Here is a 19943-nt window from a genome sequence, read left to right on the forward strand (position 1 = left end):
TTGCAGTAACAGGGGTAAGTGGGGCTTGCAGGGGGGTTGGGGAGATTGGGGGGCTAGCAGGGTCTGCAAGGGTGTTGGGGAGAGTATGGGAGGATTTGGTGGGATATGGGGGGTTAGTAGGGTCTGTGGGCAGGATGGGAGGGACTCTCCCCTCCAGGGGCCAGGTACTATTTTTAGCCCCCTAAGCCTCCCACCCCAGACAAACAACTCTCACCAGTGAACCAACCCCTCCCTCCGATCCCACTTGCCCCTCCCTCCACCCTGACTTAGTTCCTCAGCTCCTGGCACTAGTGAACGCTGATAATACCAGCATTGGGAGCAGCTTGCAGGATGCAGGGTTTGGAAGGCTTGAGGGGCGGGAAGGGGAGGGCAGCTGGCTGGTCTGTGGGATGAGGTTGTCTGTCCATCTGGAAGTGGGGCAGGGCATGGGGAGCTAAAAATAGTTGGGGAGCAGGGGTAGGAAAAGCACAGCCCTGGGGCTGAGGCCAATGACTAGGCTTTCCCAGCCCTGGGGCTGTGCTGGGAACTGTACAGAAGTTCAATTAGACAGGTCTTGCCAGACCTGGTGTAAGTTAGACTCTCTCTGAGGTACAGTTAACTTAGGTTAAGTCAACCATTTTTAGACTGGATTAACCTTCCTGAATTTCTGTACCATTGAGCCAACCTAAGTAGGGATTTCTGTACCATTAAATCAACCTAAGTAGGGATTTCAGTATAACGTCCTCCTGGGTGAACTAAGCTAGATCAGATGACCATTTTTAATGTGATCTAACCCCCACAAATGTCTGTATATACCTGCAATGATTTTACATGTGCTTTTTTTTTATTTTTACCATATGTACTCTATAGAGAGAAAAACACTGTTATAGAATTGGCAAACATATTTAAATTACCCAAACCACAGGTTGAATTATTGTTTATTCTCTTCATTTCTGGGTCATCAGGAGATAGAAACATATTTTTAATCTGGTAGGATTGTTGGGTCTGATCAGTGAACACCACAGAGGGAGGTGCCGTCTTTCCTTATCTTTCTTTATTTCGACATTCAGTTTCTGTTGATCAGGAAAGGCACAATGATCCTCACCATTCTGAGGAGTTCCACACAAGCTTATGACCCCTTTTCCATTTCTGTCCATCCCTTTCTACCATCCATTTCCTATATATACAGTCCCAGCTAGGGGCAGGGTAAGATGTCCCTTTGCTATTTGGCCATAAACAATGACACTTAGGGGAGTAGTATAGCTCAGCACAAAAAGCCTTCCCTTTTCAATGGGCTTGTACTCAGTAAATGTCTCCATATATATCCACTATAAAAAAAAGATATTGCTGTGTTGCAATAGTCCTTCCCTGCGTGGTGACCCAAAACAGTAATACTAAGTACCATAAGGTGATATGGGCATGAATCTTTCATTATATGCAGCCAGTATAGAGCTCCCGATTTAAAAAAAAAAAAAAAAAAAAAAAGACAACGAGGTGCCCAATGGTTGTCCATGAGGACTGAAGTCCTCTTTTGCTTGGGAACTTGCTACTGAGGTGCTCATGGCTTCAGAACTGTTGCTAAAAGATGGCACCCATGCTTTATTGTCAAGTACTGGTCTGTAAAATAAGTTCCCTTGTAAAGTCAAGGTTCTGCAGAATGTGTTTAGAACAGAGAATTCTCTATATCTCTTGAAAACCCTGGCTGTATAATTGCGGACATGGGACCTCACTGAGGGCTGATTTTTTGTAAAGTTTATAAAGGATGCTGTCAGTGAAATGGAGCACAAACCTTTTATAAATCCTAGCTTTGGAGAGCAGTATTGGTGTATCAGATGGCCCTTTCACTGTAAGTATGTGAGGTACTATAATAACAACCACATAACCTACATGAATAACCTCCAGTTTCCACTTGTTACTCCTTTTAGTTCATTGTTCATTAGCCTCTTATAGTGATTGCAGGACCAGTGGTGGGTTCCTGAACTGTATGGAATAATTCTGACCATCTAAATATACACTACATAAATATAATGAGGTCATAAATACCTAGGACTTTAGCACCTGGAAGGCAGATAGGAACCCCTGTCACCCAAAGGAATTGTGATAAAGTGGAAGGGGGCATAGGGGTTGTAAAGACTGATCCTCACCCCTGCTCCTCACCCCAAATTTGGAAGAAGGAGAAATCTGCAAATAACTCCTGGCCAAATCTAACACCATATTAGAATCAACCAAGGCAATTCAGCATAACACCCAGCCAGGATACTGGATAGGCATCAAGATGAAAGGTGGTGCTCGCCTACTTGAACTCTATAGAGTTTGTATCATTACATCTTCTGCATTACAGCAGAGACTATGGGATTCCATCTTCAGCATACAGTTCTCGTGCTCACTATCTTTTGCAGTTGCAGGGGTAACCAAGGGATCTACACTATGAGCCCCTTTGAAAGGAGGGTGCTGCCAAGTGATCCTATGAACTACTACATGTATAAGATCCAAGCTAGGGTGAACTAAAACCAAGCTAGCAACAAAAAACTATGCACACAACCCTGTGTCTTCTAAGAAGGTTTCCATATTGACCCTAGTTTAATTGATCTAAGGATTTTAGGAGGTATGCAAACTTTCTTCCTTTCCATTGGACATCAGGTTAGGGAAGGAACAGTTAATCAATTTCATGAGGTCCCAATCCTCAAGACCTGGAGTCTAAGCAACCAAATATATTGTCCAAAACCAAAGAACTCCACGTCTCTTAACATATCCAACAAAACTTTTAATGTATTCTTTGCCACCTGCTCCTTTTCCTATTTAAGTGAAGGTTCACCAGGGCAGGGCAGGGTATTCCTTAATAATTGCTCCAAGGTTGTGTGGTTACAGACTCGAGACTGATCCTTAAGAGGGTAGTTATCCACCCTCCTCTTTACCTCCAACATGTTGAATGTACCATTACCAGCAGGGACATAAATTTTATAAGGTAGGATGTGGACCAGGGCAGAAAAATACCCTTTAGTGAGGTTGCATGGGATCTTGAAAAATCCTGTATTTACCTCTCCTTTTGTCAAGAGCTGTAATTGAAACCTCCTATCCTGAAAAAATTAACAGAAATTAATAACTTTACACAACTGAGCAATGCTGTTAACTTCATTGGGAACATAACTGAGAAATACCATTGACTTCAATGGGAACACTAATGTTCATAGGTGTTTGCAGGATTACAGCCAAAATCTACATCCATTAACTTAAATATCTTTTAAAATCCAAATTGAATTTTTAAATGTCTAACCTTGGTATTAGTGTTTTCTGTGTAATCATTTTCATCCTCTGTGCATGTAACAGCCTTTGGCTTTTCAACATAAAGGGACTTTTGTGGAGTGGTTTATTTTGCAATACTGCATTTCACTGATAAGGTAATTCTAGTAATTAAAATTCAAGTGATCCTGAAATGTCTTATTGGACAACTCTTCAGCATTACTGACAGAAGTGCATGACCTTTGTCAGCCAGTTCTTTATTTCAGATTTTTATTAAGTAATTTCCCAAGTAGGATATATGATCATTTAAATTATTTTGTGAGAGCAATATATTTGTCAGAAGTAAAAATGTGGGATTTTTCTACATGGAATATTTTGGTTCTACAACATCCAGGATTCTTCATTCCTCAAGTCTGGTGTTTAAAAAAGTAGCTGCCTATTTCTAAGAGCTTTATTGAAACTTCCCCAGCTGAAATCTCTTTGCTATGAATCTCTCAGAGTACTTCTGGGATTGTTCTTTGGTATCTCTTCATATACAGTAGTCTAAGTAGTATCTAAGTAGTCAGATACAGTAGTCACTCTTTTCCCTAGAGAATGAAAAAAAGAGTTTCATCCATATTGTATGGGTGAAGGAGCTGTGTTTTTAACTTGTTTAAGGGATGCTTAGACAGTGATGAAATGCCTAGGAAAACATAATATTCTTGACTGTCATCATCAACAACAGGGATGGCCAACCTGTGACATGCATGCCACAAATAGCTTGTGCAATCCTTGTGTGGCATGCAGCAGACTAGGAAAGGCACATAAAATCAACTAGGAATCAACACCATGGCTGATATGGCAGGGAGCAGAAAATAGACCAATAGATTGGACAGAGACCACAGGGAAGGGAGCAGAAAGCAGAGCAAGTGATCATTAGAGGAAGGGGATCAGAATGGTGATGGAGAGAGTGTAAGGCTAATCTACTGAAAAAGTTGGTCCCCACTGATCTACATTAAATATACAATATTACTTTACTTCCAGCAAGCCCATGAGGTTGAAGCCCATGTTTCAGTTTGGAGAAATCAACTTTAAGTAAAAAAGAATTAAATGGAAAAGAGACTCTTTCTTAAATCTTTAATTAAATACTTAAAAAGGATGATGGGAGGGAAAATCAATACTACCTGAAGACTTCTTTGAAGGAAATAGGCTCTGGTAACTGGGTTAATTGTGGATGGAGTGAGCGGCAAATATGGAAACAGATGTGCAAGGTAAACGAGCAGGGAGTCTGAAGAGGAATTGAGCAGAGGGCTCCTGGCACATGGGACCTGAATCCGCGTGATGATATAACCATAACATCCTTAGAAGGAAGATGTTTGCCAGCAAGGCTAGCAACAAGCTACTGGACTAGCTAGGTATGCAGAGTGACAAGGGACCTGCTCCTAGAGGAGGGCGGGGTGTAAGCAAGTCAGGCAAAAATGTGTAACGCTACCTTTATAAAAACAGGTTTTAGTGATGGTTCCTGACATGCCACAGAAATGGTGATTTATATCACAAATGCTGAGATGAGTCTCTAGAGTATCTGATTTAGACTGTTGTGAGTTTAAAATATAATGCTGACTTGTTTGATGGGCTTCAGGTATTGATGGCAGTATGATATGCTGTGTAGGAAGGGTGCTATTAGCAGATACATTATAAATGGCCATCTGGACCTCTTCTCTAAAAATGCTGCAAGAGGCAGCCTATCTAAATCTATCTTCCTATAATTTTATTATATGAAATATCAGGTTCTGTCAAACTTATTTTAATGTTTAATCATTTAAGGTTTAATGTATATTTGCACTTAAATGCCTCACTCTTATCAAAGCCATTTTTCCAACGTGTTTCAACTCATCATAAAAATCCTTAAGGTTTTACCAAGAGACTTTTACAAAGTGTAATGTGAGATTTGGGTTGTTACTTAAGTTGTTAGCAGCTGTCCTGGATTTTGGCTCTTAAGGCCTAAAAAAACCCAGAAATAGCTGCTGCCTTAATTAACAAACTCAACACTGTTGCCAATTCATACATTTCTATTTGGTATGGCCACTAGAGGGGATCAGAGCATCACACTCACTAAGCATAACTTACATAAGATTTCTGCATCTAATTTAATGGTACCCCCTGGTGTAATAATGCTTTGGATGCCTCCTCAAACTGCTCCTGGATGTCATCCAGTATGGATTAATGGTAAATTCTTGCATGTGGTGCTAGAATGGGCCTATTCAGATTAGATTAGAACTGCTTTCTCCGTATCTCTCTTCTGTCAGCAGACCTGCCACCTACTTCAGTCCTACATTCCACAAGGAACCATTCATCCCCTTTTATGGTCCCTTAACACTTCCAGGTGTAACCCAAAGCAGCAGAGTCTCACTATGCCAGTTTGGGCCCATGCAGTTCTGAGATTCTGCCTGCCCACAGACAGTTGACCTATAATCAGTTATCTTCGGAAATAATGGAAGGATCACATAAAAGTAGCTGGAAGGCCTGGAAGGGGCTTCATGAGGTCATCTAGTCCAGCCCCCTTTCTCAAGGCAGGATCATCACTAACTAAACCATCCTAGCTAAGTGTCCATCTAACCTGCTCTTGAAAACTTTCAAGGATGAAGATCCCACACATTCTCCAGATAGCCCATTCCAATGCTTGACCACTCTAATAGTCAGAAAATTGCTCCTAATCTCCAAACTAACTTTCCCCTGCTGAAGCATGAGGCCATGGCACTTAGGTTGCAAAGTGCTTAGATGCAGAAGTGGAAGTAATATTATTTACTTGGAATTTAAAAAGGCTTTTGACACAGTGTCTCACCCAAATCTTACAAGCAAACTGAGTAGCTGTGATGTGGATTTTTTCACAGTAAGGTGGGTGAAAAACTGGCTTATGGGATGCACTGAGAGTGGTGGTGGATGGTTTGGTTTCTCCCTGGAGGGATGTGGGCAGTGGTGTCCCCCAAGGCTCTGTCCTTGGACCAGTACTGTTTAACATCTTCATCAGCGATCTGGATGAAGGGGTTGACAGCACCTTGTCCAAATTCACAGATGACACTAAACTATGGGGTATAGTAAACACTCTGGAGGGCAGGGAGTGAATCCAGGCAGATCTGGACAGACTAGGAAAGTGGGCAGATCAGAATAGGATGCATTTGTCCTTATTAAACTGCAAGGTGCTGTACCTGGGGAGAGAGAATTTCCAACACACCTATAGATTATGGGGTACCATTCTGAGTACCACAACAGTGGAAAGAGATCTCGGAGTCCTGGTTGATGCAGAAATGAACCTGAGTTGCCAGTGTGATAAGGTAATAAGCAAGGCTAACCGCACTCTTTCTTGCATCAGCAGGTGCATCACGAGCAGGTCTAGGGAAGTGATAATTCCCCTCTATGCAGCATTGGTAAGGCCGCAGATGGAGTAATGCGTCCAATTTTGGGCACTTCAAGAGGGATGCAGACAACCTTGAGAGGGTTCAGAGGAGGGCTACTTGTATAGTTGAGGGCCTGCAGGCAAGACCCTATGAAGACAGACTGAGGGACCTGAATCTCTTCAGCCTCCGCAAGAGAAGTCTGAGAGGCGATCTTATGACTGCCTGTAAACTCATCGGGGGGGTCAACAGGGAATAGGGGACGCTGTTTACCGGGGCGCCCCTCAGGGTTATCAGAAATAATGACCACAAACTGAAGGAGAATAGATTTAGATTAGACATAAGGAAGAAATTCTTTATGGCAAGGTTGCCAAAATATGGAATTGGCTTCCAAGGGAGGTGGTGCTTTCCCCTTTCCCGGAGATGTTCAAATGGAGATTAGACAGGTATCTGGCTGGGGTTACTTAACCCCAGTGCTCTTTCCTGCCTGGAGCAGGAGGTCGGACCCAATGATCTACCAGGTCCCTTCCAACTCTAGAAATCTACAAAAAGCACATCTCCACCTTCTCTGTAAATCACCCTTCAATTATTTGAAGACTGTTATCAAATTCCCTCTCAGTCTTCTTTTCTGCAGACTAAATACCCCTAGTTCTTTCAGCCTTTCCTCATACATCTTGCTTTCTAGGCCCCAATTATTTTTATTGCTCTGTGCTAGACTCTCTCCTATCTGTCCATATCCTTCTTGAAGTGTGGGGCCCAAAACTGGACACAGTGCTCTAGGTAAATGTAAGGAGGCCAGGCCAGAACCCTGGATCCAGCCAGCCCCATTCAGGAGATTAGGACAAATCATCTCCAGAACAAGCACTATCTGCAGCAAGCCCAGAACAGTGCCCTACCCCCAATTCCACTGAGTGAGGCAGTCAGGGCAGCCAATCCCCTGAAGCTACAGCTGGGCCCACCTGCTCCAGGCCTTAAAAGCCAGGCCCAGCTCTCAGTCTCCTTTTCTAGGCAAAGGCAAAAGTTATTACTTCTGACCTTCCATGTGCTTCCTTGCTGATTTTTGTGGTTTTGACTCCTGGCTCTGACTCTGGCTTTCAACTTCAGTAAGACCCTTGGCATTCCTTGACTCTGGGTCCCTGTTTGTGATTACGGTTTGACCTTTGGCTGTGGCTTTTGGCTTCTGATGCCAGTTAACACTTGGCTTACCGTGTCTCCAGCTTCTAATACCAACTTGTCCTAACTTTGCTTACGGCTTCTGAATCCAGTTCCAACACCAGACTCCTCTAGACCCTAGCTCTCTGGGGAGCCAATCTGGAATTCACCCGCACTTTGGCTAACTAACAAATAGGTGAGACTACCCAAGGGCTGGTGCATAACAGTGAGTCTCAGGAAGTCTAGGCAATTAGCATGCAGTGGTGCACCTGACACTCTACAAATCCACCAGATTGCCAACTGCCCATGAATATATACATAGCCCATTAAAAAAAAAAAAAAAACCCCTAAAAATGTCTTTGTAAAGTTAAAAATTTGAGCCTTCCTGTCTGGGCTTGGCCCAATTAAAGCTACAGGTACAGACACTGGGTACCTTCCTGACCCTGACCTGCAGTCACATGATCACTTACCTGGTTTTCTGTAGCAGTGGTCCTGACTCTTGTTTGCCACATCTTGATGTTTTAAGATAATAACAATTGGGAGGTGTTAATTCTCACCGCCACCAGTCAATGATCGCTCAAAGTAGATTTCTTATGGGGCTCGGCCTCCCCTACACCCCGGCCTAGCACCACCCAGATGTTATGCTGCCATTTGTTTATCTTGATCTTAACTGGAATCTCTTGTTTCTCTTTCACAGGCTTGTGTGTGTCAAGGCAACCATCTCAATGGAACTAAATCAGCGCGGACTACTGGACTTCTTTAGTCTCAGGTAAGTCCCATGGTTGGCCAGGAGAGAGATTTTTATATATTCTATCTCCCTGATGGTTGAGCCTTCTAATAAAATCAACAAAACAAAGTAGTCTAAACAAATAAAAAGAACAGAAGCCCATTCAGGCTGATTTACCCTCTCCCAGGGATATTGATTGGTCTGAGCAGTTTTCCCCTTCACATAATTCAGGTTGGGCCTCTACCCACCTGATGCAACACTCTGCCAGCCAATGGAGATGACAGCACATCAGGCAACACAGTCATAAATGAAAAGAAGACACAAAAAAAATGCCAGTATCTCCAAAAACAGGGCTCAGCTACTTTTCTGTAGGCTGGGCCTTTTGCGGCATCGCTCCCTGGCCACAAACACCACTCTTCTCCATGGTGTCTCCCTGGCTGGAGTCTCCCATCCTAATTAAGCTCTTCTGAGCTTAATCACCATCTGTCTGCTGGCTCAATGCTACTGGGGATGTCCCACCCTGCTTCTCAGGGCTTGGGATGCTCATCTCCACACTTCAGCTCCCCACGCACTTCTCTCCCTGCTTCCCAGGGCTGCTCTAGCCTCACGGAGCAGCTGCTCCAGAACTGCAGTTCCTGAGGCACTCCTTTCTCCCTCACTGTTTCCTTCTGGCTGTCGGTAAATATCTCTTTTCTTTCTTCTTCTTTACACTTCCATAAGAAAAAATGAAGTAACTTTAAGACTGACTGAAGATCCATTGTTGGAGTGGAATGGAGGAAATATTAATGAACAGACAGAGTAGAACAGTGCCACCTTGTATCTGAATGGGCGAACAGCTTGGCACCTACAGGGAGCTCTCTATCCGAGGGCCTCTGAAGCCCCTTCTCTCCCCCTAGGCATGGGAGGCAAAGATTTCTTAAGGTTATATCTTTTATTGGACCAGTTATATAGTTAGGTTACAGTCAGGCAAGCTTTCAAATGCAAGACATTTTTCCTGTTCCTCAGAACCTGGTCAGACTAGAGAAGAATATCTTGCATTCAAAAGCTTGTCTATATTCCAACTACATAATTGGTCCAATAAAAGATAGCACCCTGTGACAGACAGCAAAAGACTGCCATACAGCAGGACTTACAAGACACACTGGGGCAGCAAGCAGACTGACTGTTGGCGGCAGAAGAAGGGAACATCCAGCCCCAGTATGGGCATGTCTTCTAAACACATCCCAGTACTAATTTGGGAGGGGGAGGGGGATGCAGATGCTGGTTCAAAGCCACCATGGGACAACTTCTTAGGGGAACCAGAAGTGAGGTCCCCACATCACCTGGAGCAGCGCGAGAAGGTAGAATGACCTGGCAGGGGCAAGTGGTGGAAGCCTACAGCTGAGAGGCTGTTCACCAGGGCTGACTTGGAGGAATCCGTGTACTTACCTGAGCAGAGTCTGTGGAAGCCAGATACTGGTAAGCTGAGCTGGATCAGTGACAAGCTTGAAAGACAAGAAGAGAGAAGGGACTGGTAAAGCCATGAGTGAAAAGGTGGGTGACACATTAAACATGTGTTTCAGCCCAACATGCCCTGAGTAGGAAAGTGATATATATGTAGGACTGAGTTTAAGTAAGGATATTCATAGTAGGACCCTGAGACAGGGTGCTCTTACCACTATTATTGTGACAAAGATTCTTGAACTGAGGAAGGCAGGAAAAGCATTTACCAAACTCGACATTGCACCATCAGGTTGGTGCTAGGCGGGGTGTAGGGGAAGTGAGGTGCCAGGTCCATGCAACAACATGTGTATTTATAAAGTCACCACAGGAGTAGGAATTGACACCATCCTCCCTATAATTAGTTTACACCAAAGACGTGGGAGGCGAGAACCCTTGGTGGCTTTAATAGTCTACAGTCACTACTGGTCAAGCTGCCAGCTTGCAAGGCAGCGGACAGTGTTAGCTGGGAAGAAAAATCTAAGTGCGGGACTAAGGACTGGCATGGCAAACTAGACACCCTAAGAAATCCTTGCCTAGTCATAATTTCTGAACCATCACAGCTACCTCACTCTTGCACTGCTATATATTTTATGTTGTAATACAATATTGGTGCATTAATTATGGATGATATGTTCTGCTATATAATGATTCAATATTCTAAAATTGATAATTGTGTGGACTTACTGATATATTTATGTACCAAAATATCACTGTATTCCAGCTCATTGCCAATATCATTGATGGCAGAGTGGTTCATACTAAAATGCATAATAACATTAAAATTCGCTGTAACACAGGAACGAATAATAATTTACTATAAGGAGAAATAGTAATGTTAAAAAGTGTGAGTGAGGAAAGATAATAAAAGCTCAACTATATAGGAATTTGGAGGAGTGAATTTAACGTTTAACCTAAGTAATGTAGTTGATGTTTTGGTCATATTAAGCTATGTTAGTTTAAGAGGAGAAATGACTAAAATAGTGTGAACAAATAAAATGTATGTATCAGTTTTACTTTGTAAGCTAAACTATATATCTCTTCTTTGTAATGCACAATGTTAATTTACTGTATGCCTGATATTTGGAGAACCGTTTGATTTCCAGGATTTCTTGGCAGCACACAGCTTTGATATTGCAAGCCATTTCCAAGAAGGAATAGGAAGTAGGGTGTGGTATCTTTGAATGTACAAAATGTTGCACTGTCCCTCAAAATATCTAAAACTGTAATGCCAGATTCTCAGCTGCCATAAATCAATTGTCTGTGCCAGCAGCATATGGTCCTTCATTTATAAATAGAGGGCAAAATCCTACTTCACTTTACATACGAAAATGGTACTTACCCAGACACAAAACTGTCTAAATTCCTACTCCATGAATAGTGAGGATGCATATGTCCACAGGGCTACAGAGTATGCATACTAGGCAGGTATGTGGATTCATATATGTGTGTAAGCACCTGAGCATAAGGTGGCTTAAGGAGAGCTATGCCATGCTTTAGCCCAATAATCTAGGATAGAGACAGATATAACACCTAAGTCAGTTTAAGTGATCAGAAACTGGTTTAAACCTGTAACAGAACAGACGTTAAGTACGTATAACCCAGTTTGAAAATGGTTGAAACTGGTTTGAGATAAACCTGATTGAATGTAGCATCAGACTGAACTGATTTGGGTCAAACTGGTTTATGCAAGGTCTGTCCCATACCTCTTCCTGGTAAACCAGAGTCCCCCAGCATCCCAGATGCTTTGCAATGCTAGGTGGGGCTCTGCTCTCTGCTCCAGCCCAGCAGGGCTGGCCCCACCCCTCTGCTCCCTGCCTGGAGCTCCGGCAGAAACTGAAGGTACAGCAGCATCTTCCTGGCTTCCTCCTGCTCTCTTCCACCCCCCACTCACCACTCCCTGCTCAAGCAGGGATTCTCCCCTGCCCTCTGCCTTACACAGACACCTCTCAGCATTAGTTAGCATACCACATGCTGGCTTTGGTCTGGATATGGGGGACAGGACAAAGTCAGACAGGGCAGTCTCAACTTAGGGTTTTTTGGAGCCAATCAACAGATAGCTGGAAATGTCTCTCCATTCCTTCCTTGGAAAAAGTTATTTAAGAAGAGCTTGAAATAATGAGAGAAGGTTTTGTTTTATAGATGGACTGATAAATGCTAACAACTCCCTGTGTAACCCTCTGCTGTGTAAGTAAATGCTTTGTTATCAATGCCTTGCTGGCTCTCTTGCTGGTCAGGAGTAGGGAAATCCTTCCACAATCAAAGCATCCTGCTGGGGTCTAGCCACCCCCCCCCCCCTCAGCTTAGCATTGTGAAAGGGAAGGGAGGGCTTCTCTAGCACCCCCTGGCTTCTAGCCTGAGCCACTTCAGACATGTGCCTGCATTTTTTTCAATCCAGAGGGGATGTCTGTAGAGTTACAAATTGGTTCCATATGGCAGCGGGGTACACCTTCAGGGGCCAGAAGTGCCAGGGGAAGACCCTGATGCTCCCGGAGGAGGGCCAAGGGATCCCAGCACCAGAAAACTTACCCGGGAGGCAGGTCAGGATGGAGAATAATCCACGCAAGCTAGCACTGCAGTGGCTTATCAAGCAGCTGTTGATCAAGCTGAGCTGTGGCCAGCTTGATGATGTCAGCTGCCATGGGAGATTTAAAAACCCTGGTGGAAGCTGGGTGCAGGGGGGAAGCCAGAAGGTGAAACGCCGGGCATGCTGAGGCCTCACAAACCTCGGCCCCTGGCATAGAGGCCCATGGTTGGTAGTTCCCCACAGGAGACGTGACCGGCCTTATCGACCCCGGCTCTGAGGTAGGCACCTTAGACCCAGGGTCGGTGTAGGGGCAGAGGTGGACCAAGGATGAAGGGGGCAGGCAGGCTGAATTTCCAAGCCTGTGCACCCAACAGCAGCTGAGGAAGCAGAGGCTCCTCGAGGCACTTGACGAGCCGAAGCCAGGAGTTGGTGTGGCAACATGAAGATCCACAAGGTTGGCAAGTGGAAGGGGTGTAGGAGATGCAGAGCCCCAGGAGCAACCATGGCGAGCCAGGGAGTAGCCCATCTCTGGATCGAGGGAGGAACACCACTGAACCCCTCCTTTCAGTTACAAATTCCATTGAGTCATGGTAGGCAAGTCAGGGGCCCAGACCACAGAGTGGGAGCATACTCACAGCGCCAGCTGGGGACGCCACATTCAGCCTAGCCAGGTTAGAGTAACCTGCAAAGATTGAATCAATTCAGACTCAGGCTTTTTGAATATCTGTCCTTGCCTAAGTGCTCAGGGCAATCAACCAAGAAGCAAGAGACTCAGGTTCTAGACCCAGAAGGAATTTGGCCCTACATCTCCTTAGCTCTCCTAGTCAGAAGGCTACCTCATGGTTACAGATGATGATTACATGGTTCACTACCCACATCTATTTTGTTAATGATTCAGGTTCTTTTTATCCCTCTATTTAGTTAATAAATTATTGGTTTTATTATACTTTGACATTTCCCATGTGTCAAACATAGAATTTTCACTTCTGAAATGCCCTAAAATACAATGGTTATGACAATTTTCTAAAAAGCATGTTATCTAGCTCATTATTTAGTCAAAATATATTTGAGCAATGCTACAATTGACAAGGTCAGAAGCTTCTGTATAATTTAACATCATAAGAATATTCTAAATAATTGACTAAAGACTGTGTAGCCTGCTACGTAATGCAGCCAGTTTCTAGATAAAAATAACTGAGTTGAAATAGTGATTCGATGCTTTGTTATTTTCATGAATTAGTAGAAAATGGATGAGGGTAGTGTAACAGAGAAGAATATATTCTCATCGCTTACTTCAAACACTGTTTGAAGGAAAGAAAAAATACCTAATTAAAAATAACATGAAGCTTATAATTGTACAATAACATTAGCTATTCAGAAGACAAGGTTAAATGGTATGTAATTAGAAATAAAATGAGCCATGTTCTCTAATTTTATAAATCTAAAATTAGAGCACTGAGGGCAGAAAAAGTGAAGGTCCTATTTTTTTAGTAACATTGACCAGCTTTTCCTCTGAGCACCCACGTAGATAACCTTCTTCCATTTTTTTTCCTCAGAAGCTGTTAATTAGTTTATAAAGGTATTAATTTTCTGACTTGTGAATCCATAATGCTTCCTGCAAGGCGCTGCTGTGAGGAATAGGAGAAGTTCTTCAAAACCAAGTACATTGTGTATCTTTACCCGTGCTCCAGGGTGGAGAGGGAGGGTGTATCAATTACAGCGGCTCTCAAAGCCATCTGTCAATCTCCAGGGAAGGGTGAGATGTCCAGAGACCCTCGTGCCCCAATCAGAGGCATGAGAGGGTCCTCCCATCCCTCCCCAGAGATTGACTTCTAGGGCCCCTCAGTCAATCAGAGGCATGGGGTGGCCCACTGCACTCCTCCATTAAAGTTTTCCCCTCTTTCCAACTATCAATTCTTCCCCCTCCCCCTCCCCACCCCATGCACCAGGACACCAGGGCTTCCCACCTGTTTTCAGCACCCTTCTCCCCATTTTCCACTTTTTTGTGGCCCCTGCACTTTTTCATGAGGGACCTACAAAGTTTACGGTTCACGTCTGCCAAAAGCAATCATCTATGAAGCTGGTTAAATGCAGCCAGCACTGATCATGACTGTTAAACACATGGCCCATTTAGAGTAAATCTATCAAAAGGAATTTCACACAAGGATAAGTTAGTACAGGCCAGCTGACTAAGATATATGGTCATGCCTGTTGTGCTCAGTCCCCCACAGTGCTAACTCCTTTTCAATCCATAGTGAGCCACTACATTGAATACATTTGAACTTCCTCTTCACTCCTACAGTTGAACTCTGCCTGCCTTTCCTATTTCCAATATTCCTGTTTCTTCACCAGCCTTAAATATCTGGCAGACATCACCAAACAAGGCCCCAAGCAGGTCACCCCCTCTCTCAGCCTGGTGCATATGATTAGTGTGGCCCTGCCCTCCATGAGGTGGAACTGGACCACTTTGCTCTGCACCTCATTTGCATATACATATTTGGAAAATCTCAGGATTCATGGCAAGAACACCAGGTTTGTCATGAGTGGGAGGCTAATTAGCACATGGATCCTTTGTGGGAAGTATCTGGAGTACACACATACATACATGGCATGCCTACCTGAGATGCTTACAGTGCAATAGTCTAATAACACTGAATAGTAGCATGCTAGTCAAAAACTGCTAATATGCTACTGTGCAGTGTTATTAGGCTACAGGATCATAAGCATCACAAAAAGATAATCTGCCGGCGCTACTGAAGTACTGTAGTTAATGAAGTACTAACTAAATGCGCAGTAACTACTGCTAATTAATGAATGTGTAGACGGTCCCACTGTTTAATGCTGAGGTATGGGATTATCATGGCTTGAAAAGCTGTTAACTATGCAGAAGTCCTGCCCAATGAACTATATGGCAAATCGTGAGCCTTTTGGCTTTGGACCAATATAATGTATAGTTTGTAGTATATATAAGTAGGTACAAAAATTCTTCTTAAAAGCATGTTTACAGAGTATCTATGTTAAAACCTGAACCAGTTTCAGACAAGGCAAAATGCATCAATTCTGAATTAATTAAGCCTATGGGTACCTAGAGTAATTTGCCTATATGCAAGTTACTACAGGTACATATTTCAGTCAGTGTTTTCAAATATGCCCCTCCCTTCTTTCTATCATAGAAAATTATCTAGTCCAATCCCTTGCTGAGAGCAGGATCATCTCCAACTAGATGTTCCCAGCCAAGGCATTGTCTACCTGGGTCTTAAAAACTTCCAAGGATGGAGATTCCACAACCTCTCTGAGTAACTTGTTCCAATGCTTTACTACCATCCTAGTGAGAAAGTTTTTCCTTATATCTAATCTAAAGTCTCCTTGCTGCAACTTGAGACCATGCTTTTTGTTCTGTCATCTGCCACCACCAAAAACAGTTTAGCTCTATCCTCATTAGAACCGCACTTCAAGTAGTTGAAGGCTGCTATTAAAGTGCCCCTCAGTCTTCTTTTCTCCAGACTAAATAAGCCTAGTTCCCTCAAAAGTTATATGCCCCAGGCCCCTAACCTTTTTGTTGCCCTCCACTGGACTCTGTCCAATTTGTCTACATCCTTTTTGTTGTGGTGGCCCCAAAACTGGACACAGTACTCCAGATGTGGCCTCATTAGTACCTAATAGAATGGAATAATCATTTCCCTTGATCTGTTGGCAACAATCCTACTGATGCAGCCCAGTATGCCATTAGCATTCTTTGCAACAAAGGCACATTGTTGGCTCATATTCAATTTACTGTCCACTGTAACCCCCAGATCATTTTTTGCAATGCTGCTGTATAGCCAGTCAGCCCTCTACATGTGCAAGTGCATGGAATTGTTCTGTCCTAAGTGCAGGACTTGGCACTTGTCCTTATTGAACTTCATGAGATTTCTTTTGGCTCAATCCTCCAATTTCTCAAAGTCTCTCTAAATTTTAGCCCTACCTGCCACCCTATCTACTACTTCCCCCAGCTTGGTGTCATCCATAAACTTGCTGAGGGTGTACTCCATTCCATCTTGCAGATTGTTGATGAAGATATTGAACAAAATAAGCCCTCGGACTGACCCCTGGGGCCTCCACTTGATACCAGCTGTCAGCTAGACATTGAGTAATTGATTACTACTCTTTGAGCCTGACCATCCAACCAGTTTTTTTTATCCACTTTATTCTCATTCATCCAACCCATACTTCCTTAGCTTTTTTGCAAAAATGTTGTAGAAGACCATATCAAAAGCCTTGATAAAGTCAAGGTATATCATATCCACTGGTCTTCTTGCATCCACAGAGCCAGTCATCTCATCACAGAAGGCAATCAGATTGGTCAGGCATGACTTGTCCCTGATGAATCCATGCTGACAGTTCGTAATCACCTTCTTCTCCAAGTGCTTAGAAATGGATTCCTTGAGGACCTACGTCATGATTTTTCCAAGGCCTGAGGTGAGGCTGACTAGACAGTAGTTCCTTGGATCCTCCTTCTTACATTTCTTAAAGATGGGCACTATTTTTGCCCTTTTCCAATCATCCGGGACCTCTCTCAACCACTACAAGTTTTCAAAGATAATGGCCAGAGGCTCTGCAATCACAATGGCCTGGCCAACTCCCTCAGCACCTTTGGGTGCATCCCATCCAGCCTCATGGATTTGTATATGTTCAGATTTTCTAAATAGTCCCTAACCTGTTCTTTCACCACTGTTGGCTGTTCATGCCCTCCCCAAACTGTACTGCCAGGTGCAGTAGTATTTAGTAGCCGAACTTGCCAGTGAATTCTGAGGTAAAAAAAGATATTGAGTACTTTTCTGCATCATCTCTCACTAGGTTGCCTCCCCCATTTAGTAAGGGACCCACACTTACCCTGATCTTCTGCTTGTTGCTGGAGAAGAGTCTGATAAGGGCTGGAGACTTCTTACCCTTCCTCACTGTGATGGCAGCAGCGGTGGAACAGTGGGGAAAGCAAAAGCCCCATTTTGTGAGTACCTGCTTGCAGGATGCCCAGGACCCAGCTGGATATCTGGAGGTCCAGCATGACTGGCGGGAGACGATGGTGCAGCATGGAGCCTTCAGAGCCGCACCATGGCAAGAGTGCAGTCAGCAGCACCAGGATTGGGGAGGGGAGGAGAGGAGCTCTGCAGTCTGTGAGCTCAGAGCAGCACATGGCACTCCATTATGCAGCCTGGAGGAAGCAGTGGAGATATAAGTTCCCCAGAGGCACTATCGGAGCCAGGTAGCCAGTGGGAAAGCTCATCAGTGAACATACCTCATTTCATTTATTTTTCCCCTTGACGAGTAGGACTACCAGGTAAACCAATGGAATGGGCCTGAGAGATGTGCCTAATGAACTGTAGGGGAAATTAATTGGGTCAATTGATTTACCTGAGGAAATGCCAGAGAATTAATTGGCTTGATCAATTTATTTAAAGAAATGCCAAACAAATTTATTGGTTTGATCATTTAATCTAAGGGACTGTTGGGGAATTGATGGGCTCGATTGATTAATTTAAAGAACTATAGAAGAATTAATTAATGTAATTGGACTATGGTAAAGGGAACTGGACTGATTGTTTTATCCAATGAACTGCTGGGGGAAGCTGATAGGAACTGTTGATGTAGAATTACAGAGCCCTAGAAGCTAGTGGACTGACTTTGAGTGGGCTAACCTAAAGTCAGTTAGGACAAGTCTTAAATTGAAGGCTGATTTTAGTAGTTATTTTCCCTTTGATTTCTCTTATATGGAAATCAATTGAGTGCATGTGACATCCAGAGTGGCCAACAGTGTATTGGCTCTAGTGAGCATAGGACAAGGTAAGGGTGGGGTGTGAGGGCAGGAGGAGCCCCACAAAAAGCCCCAGAGGATTATCATCACTCTGCCTACAATCTACCTTCTGACAAATTTATTGACATCAAGGCATAACAGGCAAGAAGCAGGCACAGCAAGCTGGGTGACCATTAAATACTCTCAGCTTCCTCACAGCCCACTCCACCAAGACTCCAGGCTATCAGGGCCCACAGCCATAAATCATCGCCATCTGACACTGATTCATCCTTGCATGCCCAAGCAACACTCCTATACTCCTCCCTAGTCATCTGTCCAAGTTTCCACTTCTTATAAGCTTCCTTTTTGACTTTTAACTCAATGAAGAGTTCCTGGCTGAGACAAGCTGGTCTTCTGCCATACTTGCTAGTCTGCCTGTGCACTGGGATGGTTCATTCCTGTGCCTCCTGTAAGGTTTCTTTCAAATACAACCAGCTCTCCTGGACTCCTCTTCTTCAGACTGTCCTGCCCAGGGATCCTGCCCCTCAGTTCCCCGAGTGGGTCAATGTCTGCTTGTCTGAAGTGCCATGTCTTTACTTTGTTGCTCACCTTACTTCCTTTCCTCAGGATCCTGAATGCATTCATCTCATGGTCATTGCTGCCCATGTAGCCAACCACTTCCACATTCCCAGTCAAGTCTTCCCTGTTTGTGAGCAGCACGTCAAGAACAGCATGGCTCTTACTTCACCTCTGCAATACTTGCAGCAGGAGGTTGTACCCAACATTCTCCAAAAACTTCCTAGCTTACTTGTGCACCGGTGTATTACCCCTCCCCCCCCCCCCAAAAAAGATGTCAGGGTGATTGAAGTCCCCCATGAGAACCAAGACTTGTAATCAGGGAACTTCTACTACCTGTCTGAACAAAGTCTCATCCACTTCATCCTCCTGGTCTGGTCATCTATAGCAGACAACCAGAGTAATATGTCACCCTTGTTATTCTTTCCTCTGACCCGAATCCAGAGACCTTCAAAAGGCCTCTCTCCAGTTTCATACTAAAGTTCTGAGCAATCATACTGATCTTTTCCATAAGGTGCAGCTCCTCCTCCTCTTCTCTACTACTTGTCCTTCCTGAACAATTTACACCATCCATGACAGTACTCCAGTTATTCAAGATAACCCACCAAGTCTCTGTTATTCCAATCACATCATAATTCCATGGCAGTGTGAGGACTTCCAGTTCTTTCTGTTTGTTTCCCAGGCTCCATGCATTCACGTACAGACACCAGAGATAACTACCCAATTGCTCTACTTTCCAGGAAGACTGAAACAGCCTCCCTTTTTACCCCTTCCTGCTTGTGCTTCCTCCAGGTCACCTGCTTCCCTACTTACCTCAGGGTGTTGGTCTCTGTCACAACCCAAAGTTGTGATTTTCTTGTTTGTGTGTGCTTCAGCATCGCTAAATTGTGTTCCCGCTAAATTGCAGCTCTTTTGCACGGTGGAGTGTTCTGTTGCAATTAAGAACCCGCGTGCAGGAGTTTTTCCCGCCAGTTTTGTAGCCTTCTTTGCATCGTGCATTTCTTTTGCATTATAGTGATGCACGGTAAAAAGAAGTTCCCGCCATTTGTATTAAGATTTCCGCCACATTATTGGCCGATCTTAATATAGGCACACGTGGCAGCTAGCTATTGGCTTGCTAGC

The 19943-nt window shown here is 44.0% G+C and overlaps 1 long non-coding RNA gene across 1 annotated transcript in view; it reads left to right on the top strand.

The window, feature by feature from the left end:
* The first annotated feature begins 8480 nt into the window (after positions 1-8480).
* The window catches only part of LOC102371727, a 19537-nt gene continuing 8074 nt past the window's right edge, over positions 8481-19943 (top strand). Inside the window, exon 1 of the long non-coding RNA XR_323466.1 lies at positions 8481-8511. This is a non-coding gene — a long non-coding RNA (uncharacterized LOC102371727). The remainder of the gene's footprint in view (positions 8512-19943) is intronic.

This window comes from Alligator sinensis, unplaced genomic scaffold (assembly GCF_000455745.1).
Source record: "Alligator sinensis unplaced genomic scaffold, ASM45574v1 scaffold49_1, whole genome shotgun sequence".
In the NCBI taxonomy this organism is placed as follows: Eukaryota; Metazoa; Chordata; order Crocodylia; family Alligatoridae; genus Alligator; species Alligator sinensis.